This window comes from Nelumbo lutea, chromosome 5 (genome assembly GCF_056320005.1).
Source record: "Nelumbo lutea isolate HS-2025 chromosome 5, American lotus-T2T, whole genome shotgun sequence".
NCBI classification, from domain to species: domain Eukaryota; kingdom Viridiplantae; phylum Streptophyta; class Magnoliopsida; order Proteales; family Nelumbonaceae; genus Nelumbo; species Nelumbo lutea.
In genome coordinates, this window is record NC_142688.1 from 20,533,271 (window position 1) to 20,541,231 (window position 7,961).

The 7,961-nt window shown below is 35.7% G+C and overlaps 1 pseudogene across 1 annotated transcript; it reads left to right on the plus strand.

Annotated features, from left to right (window-relative positions):
* The first annotated feature begins 330 nt into the window (after window positions 1-330).
* LOC148850846 (putative GPI-anchored protein At4g28100) lies at window positions 331-2,448 on the plus strand (annotated as a pseudogene). Its single transcript, XR_016098985.1, has 2 exons — window positions 331-930; window positions 2,131-2,448. The product of XR_016098985.1 is annotated as a putative GPI-anchored protein At4g28100 (transcript).
* Window positions 2,449-7,961: the final 5,513 nt, after the last annotated feature.

The window sequence follows — 7,961 nt, forward strand, 5'->3', positions numbered from 1 at the left end:
AACGGATTTTATTTGATTTTAAAACAAAAAAAAAAAGAAAAAATTCCTGATCCCTATGCTTCAAGTAGAGAGCCACTTTATTTAAAATTGGATAATATAGTACTTGAACTTTGGAAATGCAATAATTTAGTGTCTACCATTAATGGACTGTACATCATGTGAACACATGTGTAATTTAATATTTTTAAAAATATCAAAATTATCCTTAAACTAAAACACTTTTCATTATCTTCTTTCTCACGAAAATAAAACAGATAATCTTGAATCTTTCTTGAAACAAGCTGAGTAACAACTCCTCCCAAAGGCAGAGTTTCCTTGAATCTTCACATTTTAGACATAAATAAAATGGACTTGTCGTTATTCGGATTCATGTATCTCATCGCTTTATCCTCTTCGTTTTCTATATCCCTTTCTGCAATCCCATCGGAATCTCAAAGCGGTCCCCAGTAGCGCATCAAACCGGGTGATTTCTCTGGTACAAACATCGTTCCCACCTTTCTCGTCCAAACGCAAGTACAAACATGCCATCTCGACCTCTCCGAAGAGCTTTTCGACGGCATCAGTGAGGCATGCGGGCACAACCTCGATCGTAGCCGTTGTTGTCCGATGCTCGTCGCCTGGCTCTTCGCTGTGCATGCTAGGTCAGCACTACAGATGGTATCAGATGACTGCCAGAAGTGCGTCAACTCACTTTAGAGCTCGTTGCAGAATCATAATATAAACATTCCATAGCCCAACTCCACATGCGACGCCATTCTCTGTTTCTGTGGCATTCGGCTCCATCAGATTACCTCGCTGAGTTGCCCCGCCACATTCAACCTTACCTCCCACAGGAACGCAACTCTGATGGCTGCTGTCAAGAATTTGGAACGGAATTGCCGGAATTCGTCCTACTCCGGCTGCACCAAGTGTCTCGGCGCCCTTGAAAAGGTTAGTTTTTTTTTTACTATTTCTTATCGTTTATTTCTTCCCATTGGTGTTTTCTTTCTTCATAATTTCCAATCATCTGTCGTTACTTGAACGGCAATCGAATTGTCAACAAAAATCTGTTGCTCTGTCATCTCTTCTGTATATTTCCTATTGCTAACGTGCGCCATACAAGCATACCAAGAACAAATTAACAACCAATTAAATCGAGATATAACAACCAATTAACACTCCATCTCACTAGAAGCAAGATGCTTCATCAAAACTAAATTTGCAAAACACCACTACAAATTCAAATCTGCCCAGAACTCCCTAGCCGAACCAAAAAAATTAACTCAACTCTTACGGATCGATCCCAGCCAGCAAAACAATTTTCAGTCTCTCTCTAAAAAACAGAGAAAAAAATTAAAGATTATCTATCTCCGCCACTGATGTGCAGCAACAGCAGAAATCGAGATGAACCGTTGTTAACGGCAGGTACTAGTAAAGCTGCAACTCTCGTGTTCATTCGAGATTATGAGACGTTTATATTGTCATATTACGGAGAGGTTGATAAAAATAAATAAAATGATCGTTTAAGGGCAGTTTTGTTTTTTCACGTTTCATCTAATGATTAATTAATGACAGATACTAGATTGTGGCGTTCAAAAAGTTTAAGGATTAAATTGTCACGGTACTAACACTCGACCTAAAATAAAGGGTACCTATCAGAAATTTTCCAAAAACAAATGTTAAGATGATATTTATCAAAATTGATGGGGTTTGATCGGAGAAAGGGGCCCGTTCCTAATGTTTTCGGCAGCACAGATTTTGTTTTTTTTTTTTTTTTTTCATTTTTCTATTGGGAAGGAAATTCGACTGAATTTGGTGGCGGAGAAAAACGTAAAAACACGCCGTCTGTGGGAACCGAACCCTGCTATCGGTTCGTACATATAATGCAAGGAACCTTATTCAATAACAACATTTATTTTCTTGTTTACTTTTCTCAATTGATGTCTCATGTTGTGGTTTCGAGCCCTGCATCCCCTGCTATCGGTTCTCACTATCTTTCAAAAGAATTATTAATGTTGTTAGAAAAAGTATTGTACTATGTGAGTGATTTAATACCAAAAAAAAAAGATGTCTAATGTCTGTAATCAAATCAAACATACTCAAAAGCCTGGAAAACTATGAATGCTACTAATTTTTGTTGGACTGATTTAGGTATATATTTATGGAGAACAAATAATCAAAAGAAACACAAAAACACAGAGAGGGAAAGTGGATGGTTATGGAGTTATGTTTCTTTAATGAAAAAGGAAGCTTTTGGAGTCAACCAAAGGTACTGGTCCACCACTTGTGGGTTTACATGGATGGATGGTGTTTCCCTGTATTCATTTAGAAGTTTGTAACGAAGTTTTCCAAAAGTAAAAGATTTTAAGGCTGCGTTTGGAAACGATGCAAATAAGTGTGAATGCAAATATGTAGAGTGTAAAACTGTTCATATAAATTGTAAAATTGAGTTAGTTTTGTACCGATAAATTTACCTTCTTACCAAATAGACTTTTAGTTGTAATAGATGCTGATGTAGGCGCACATGGCCCAGACCAATAGCATGCACATGCATGGCAGACGGCAGCACGTAGGGCGGACCCAATGAGGGCACGCACAGAGCAAAGGCCGGTGCACGACACGGGGCCAATAGCACAGTCGCATGTGGCGGCCTCAAATAAGTGTGAATGCAAACATATGGACTTTGGACTATTAAGAGCTCCCTTATTCCCTTTGTGGCCTCGTCTGAGCATCCTAACCTCAAGCCTCGTCCACCCTTCATTGCACCCGTACTAACTTGATCGTTGGAGTCTCCTCCTCGGGTATTCATCAAGGCCTCTAACGTTCTCCCTCTCTCTCCTCGTAGGACTGGCCTACTGGCCCTCGGCCACGATAGACCTTGGACTCCTCAATCAACCCTCGGCTCGAAAGCGGAATTACCTTGTTGCAGCCCATCCTAGGCTACAACAGATGCAAACATGAATTCCAATAAAGATTATGCTTTTTTTTATCAAAAGTCCACTTTAATGCAAATTTACTTCTTTTTATTGATGTACTTTTACATCTTATTATCAATGTAAATATGCATAAATGTAATGTATAAATGTTATGTAAATATGTACAAATGTAATGCATAAATGTCATTTGTCAATGCATAAATGTAATGTCGCCAAACACAAGCAAAAGTGAACCAAAGTGCAAAATTTATCGTGAACCGGGATTTACACTCCATTTGCATCATTTCCAAACGCATCCTAATGGAGACAATGTTTAAGGAATTCTATTCACCGAGTTGTTTCATAGTTTTTTCAATGAACTTGAATTTTGAATTTATACATATGATAAAATAGTTACAAGAGATTAGATAACGGCTCACAACTTTATTCCATTTGTTATGTACTTGAAATGCATTGATAACCTTTGTGTTGTTGATTTGGTAGAATCATTATTTAGTGGTATTAGGGGTGAGCAAATGGATAGGTTCTACCTATAATCAAATGGAACTTATCTCAAATTGGCCTTGAACCAACCCTACTCAATATATTAAAGGGTGAGGTTTGTTTCCAAATTCTTGGAACTAACCCCCACCTAGGCCAAATCCAAGGTCTAGAGGTTTACCCTACTTAAACCGACCTGATGAACAACTTTGGTTGGCCTTCGTGGAACCAAACTTGCCTTGAAATAAACCCCAAAATATTTTTTGATGACATGAAGATTTGAACCTAAGCATTCATGGTTACAATGGCTATTGTCTTATTTGACCATTGAGTTACTTAGTGATTTGATCATTTATTTTCATTTTAATATTTGAATATCTATAATACGTAACGTAAAAGTAATGTTTACAAATTTTAAATTATAATGATAAGTCTTGAACCATATATTAATATATTATGATAATCCACATATTAAATTACTAAAATTAATCAATAAAGGTAATATAAGTTTTAAACTATATATTAAAGAAACTAAACCACGCTACCATGAGACCTTTGGTGAATATATTTGCGAGTTGGCCTCAATTGCAAATGAAGCAAATAATAAGAAACTTGGAGCCCACTTGCTTATGAACAAAGTGGTTGTCAATTTCTATATATTTGATGCAAGCATAGCAAATAGGATTGATGGTTGATATATATTGCAATAGGAATATCATAGCACGGGGGGGTTGAGTAATTAGAATTTGCAGCTCGTAACATCAATGTTTTAAAAAACAACCCAAAGGCAAAACCATTTTTGCCTTTGGGTCACGGGTTACTAGTTTGACCAGCCGGGTCGAATAGTTCAAACCGTGCCATATCATCGTATACATATACTAGGTGGCGGTTCAAATAGTTCGACCAGCCAGGTCAATGGTGGGTCAAAAACATTGCTTAAAATAATAGGAGAAGCCACATGAATTCAGTTTTAGCAATGACTACATTTTAGTATTCAACTTCGCTACTTGACCAAGAAATAGTAGCTTGTTTGTGCAAACTCTAAGTCTCCATTTGGTTTGTGGGAAGATTTGGGTGGGATGGGATGGGAAAGTGTAAAAATTTACCTTTCCATTGTTTGGTTTTATATATGGGGAAATAATAGGAAAAGCACTATCACGAGCTGCTTCTTCATCGGATTCATGAAGAAGAGAGCTCCATGATTGTAGTGACGATCAGAGAGAGAGGGAAACTGGGGGAATGAGAGAGAGATGGGAGTACTGAGATTCTCATATCACCACTGCCAAGAGTTGCAGCGGCGATCAGAGAAAGGGAAGAAGGGAAGAATAAGAAGAAGGACCGAGAGTAGGAATTCCGGTGAGACGAAGCCAAAGGAAGACGAATATCTACGAAGCTAGAAACAATGGATGACCAGAGGAACTAGTCAAAACTAGTGAGACGGTAAGAAAGGTGGAGTATAGCCTCTGTGGGGTGCTCTATTTCACCAAGAGGAAGACGAACAATAGTTCGCCAGTGGAAAGCGAAGATGTAAAGGAAGGGGGAAGAACATGGAAGTAGAGAAAATGGAAGAACAGAGAGGTACTAAAGGATAAATGATCCTGGTCACCGCCGCTGTTATTTCTTGTGTTCGTTGTTGAGAAAACGATGAACAATGCTTTTTTTTGGGGTGAAAAACAAAAGACGGAAGAAGAAGAGAAGAAGAGAGGAGAGAGGGAGGAAGGGAGTAGCTGAGAGGGGTGCCGTTGCCGCTGCTCCGCTTCTGGTTTCGAACGGGGAAGGGGAGGTAGCAGCAGCACAGTGGTAATAGTGGTTTCTCAAGTTTTTCCACTGAGGTCGCACTGTTTTGGTGCAATCTCGTTTCCACGATTTTGGGATCTGGCATCCCACATTTTTCTCATCCCATCCCTCTATTTCCCTCAAAATAAATAAGAGAAAAGGGAATATTTTTGGAATATTCTCTTTTTCTCATCCCCATCCCATAAACCAAACAGAGCCTAAGAGAAAAGGTCTAGGCCCATGAAGATACAAAAGCCCATTTGTGAGTGTATGGCATCTAAAAAAGTCATGAAGCTGAACCAAAGAAGAATGAAGATAATATGAATCCCAAAATTCAAAGTCTATTTAAGATGACGAATGATATATTTTTTTGCAAGGAAGACAACAATATCAAGTCTTGTAATGGATAAGTAGAAACCTTTCAAACAAAAAAAAAAAAAAAAAGATTTCAGCTTCAATCAAGGCAAAGTCTGTCTGAGCAGCCTTTGTTGCCTTACATTGAGAGTATCTTCGTACTTATGTGCTTTATTTTATGGGGTGATATTCCCAATGCAATGTCGGGAAATGCTGTTAGAACGGTGTGGGCACAAGTTTGCCCTGGTGGAAGCCAATCTCCAAAAAAAAGAGTAATGGATAAGTAGAAAGAGACAAAATTTCAGTGGTCACCCCCTCCATCGAAAGTAAAGTTTGGGTTTAAGAAGAAAGTGTAGAAAGGCAACATTACTTATTGAAAGTAGACTTGTGGGTCCTATTTAAGAAAACAAATCAAATAGTGCTAAGCTTGATTACAGAGTTAAAGGGTCTCTTCATAATTTATACTTGTTCTTTGATTGGGACCTTGGCCATTAAACAATTCTTGAAGCGATCTTTGGTGTTTATGACATGAAGTTGGTGTACTTAGGTTCACCTTAATCATGTTTGTGTCAAAATTGTATTAAAGTGGTAATAAACATTTCAATTTCGAATTTACCCACTTAATTTGAAAATCTATCTATATGCTTAAAGCATTATGAGGGTGTACGGCAACATTGTGAGGTTGACACTTGTATAATTTTTTCTCTAAATTATTGACACGTGTCTCTCTCTCCTTTCTTTTCTTTATTCTCTCTTTTCTCCCACCTCTCTTTGTCTGAAAAATTCATATATAAGACAAACCTCCCTATATAATTGTTTCTATAATATTCAAAAATTATAGTAATGCTACATATAAGACAAATCTCTTCATCTAATTGACTCAATGTCATTCGAAAATTATAGTAGTGCCGCATACAATTATTTACGATTATGACATCCTATAAATAAAATGCCATTCCTGTTCTTTCTCTCTCTCATGTTCTCTATCTCAACTTTTATTTATTTATTTAATTTATTATTATTATCTAAACAGTTTATTTATTCAATAAAATTAAATAAATTATTTATTTTAATAAAATAATCCGGTAGAATAAAAGAGATGTGACATTAAGAGATAGTTTTCAATAAACATGTATTTATTTATTTTACTAAATTATTTATTTATTTAGAAATCATTTACTAACAAATTATTCTCTCCCCTTGAGCCCAATATTTAGTGTTGTCAACAGGTCTGGTCTGGTTTGAGATAGCCTATACCAGTCCCATCCCAATAAACTTTTATTTATTTATTTAATTTATTTAAGAAAAAACTATGGCTGAACCAAGGGGTTGGGTCTATCCTAATGGAACTAAATTGACTAAACATAATTATAACAGTTTTGGTTTCATGATTTTGTTTTGATTATTTATTGGATTGATTCTCATTCTTACTTGTCCATAATTGGTTCAGGTCCGGAACTGACCATTTTATGAAATATATAATTTTTTATCTTTCTTGTATTTTTTTTTATCACGTTTCATGTTTGAAATAGTAAATTTGGTAAATAATAAACAAGATAATATTAGTTAAAAATGTTTAACTTATTAACATAAAAATAAATTAGTATTATTTTGACTATTGTTTTCAATATAATGAAGTCTATGATTTGATCCTAATTAAATAATTGGTTCAAGACTGGTCCTACATGGTTGTTTATTATTCATAATAATATAGTTATAATTATTTTATTTTAAAAAATATAACCTAATTTATTATTGTATCTCCCGTGGCTTTCAAACTGTTGTTGACTCAGACGGTTCGGCCCAGGAACCGTTCAGTTAACCAGTTCTGTTTTACCCCAAACCCGGTCCCTAGTCAAAACCATTGAATCAATCAATGACCTGTTGACTCGGCAGTTGAACCGTCGATATGTCAACCCGTTCAATGGTTTTTGATCGTTTTTTATTTTTAATTTTTTTTTGTCAAAACAGGCCATCCGTTCAAGCCAGATGGTCAAACCGTCGACCAAAAAACCGGTGGCCATAACAATTACGTTTCTGAATTATTTTTAAAACCATGATATATTTCCAAATAGGCGTAAAAAAATTGTATCTCCAAATGGCATTTTTAACCCCGCTAGTGATGTATTTATGACCCAAAGTTTAAAATATTAGATCATGTATATATATTTGAATGAAGTATTATTTTGATATATAGGTATACATTTAATGGTTTTTACAAAATTGTTTAGGTAATGAATTATTGAATTTTTATTTTATTGTTTAATTTAAACAGTTGATTTTGTATTATACATGCCATTTATAAATAATTAAACAAGTTAATCATATAAATTTGTTTTACGCAGGTCATGTCATGTTACATGTATAACAAACAGATTGTACTCATGTTTGTAATTTTGACATAATTAATTAATTGTGTGTCATGCCAACCCATAT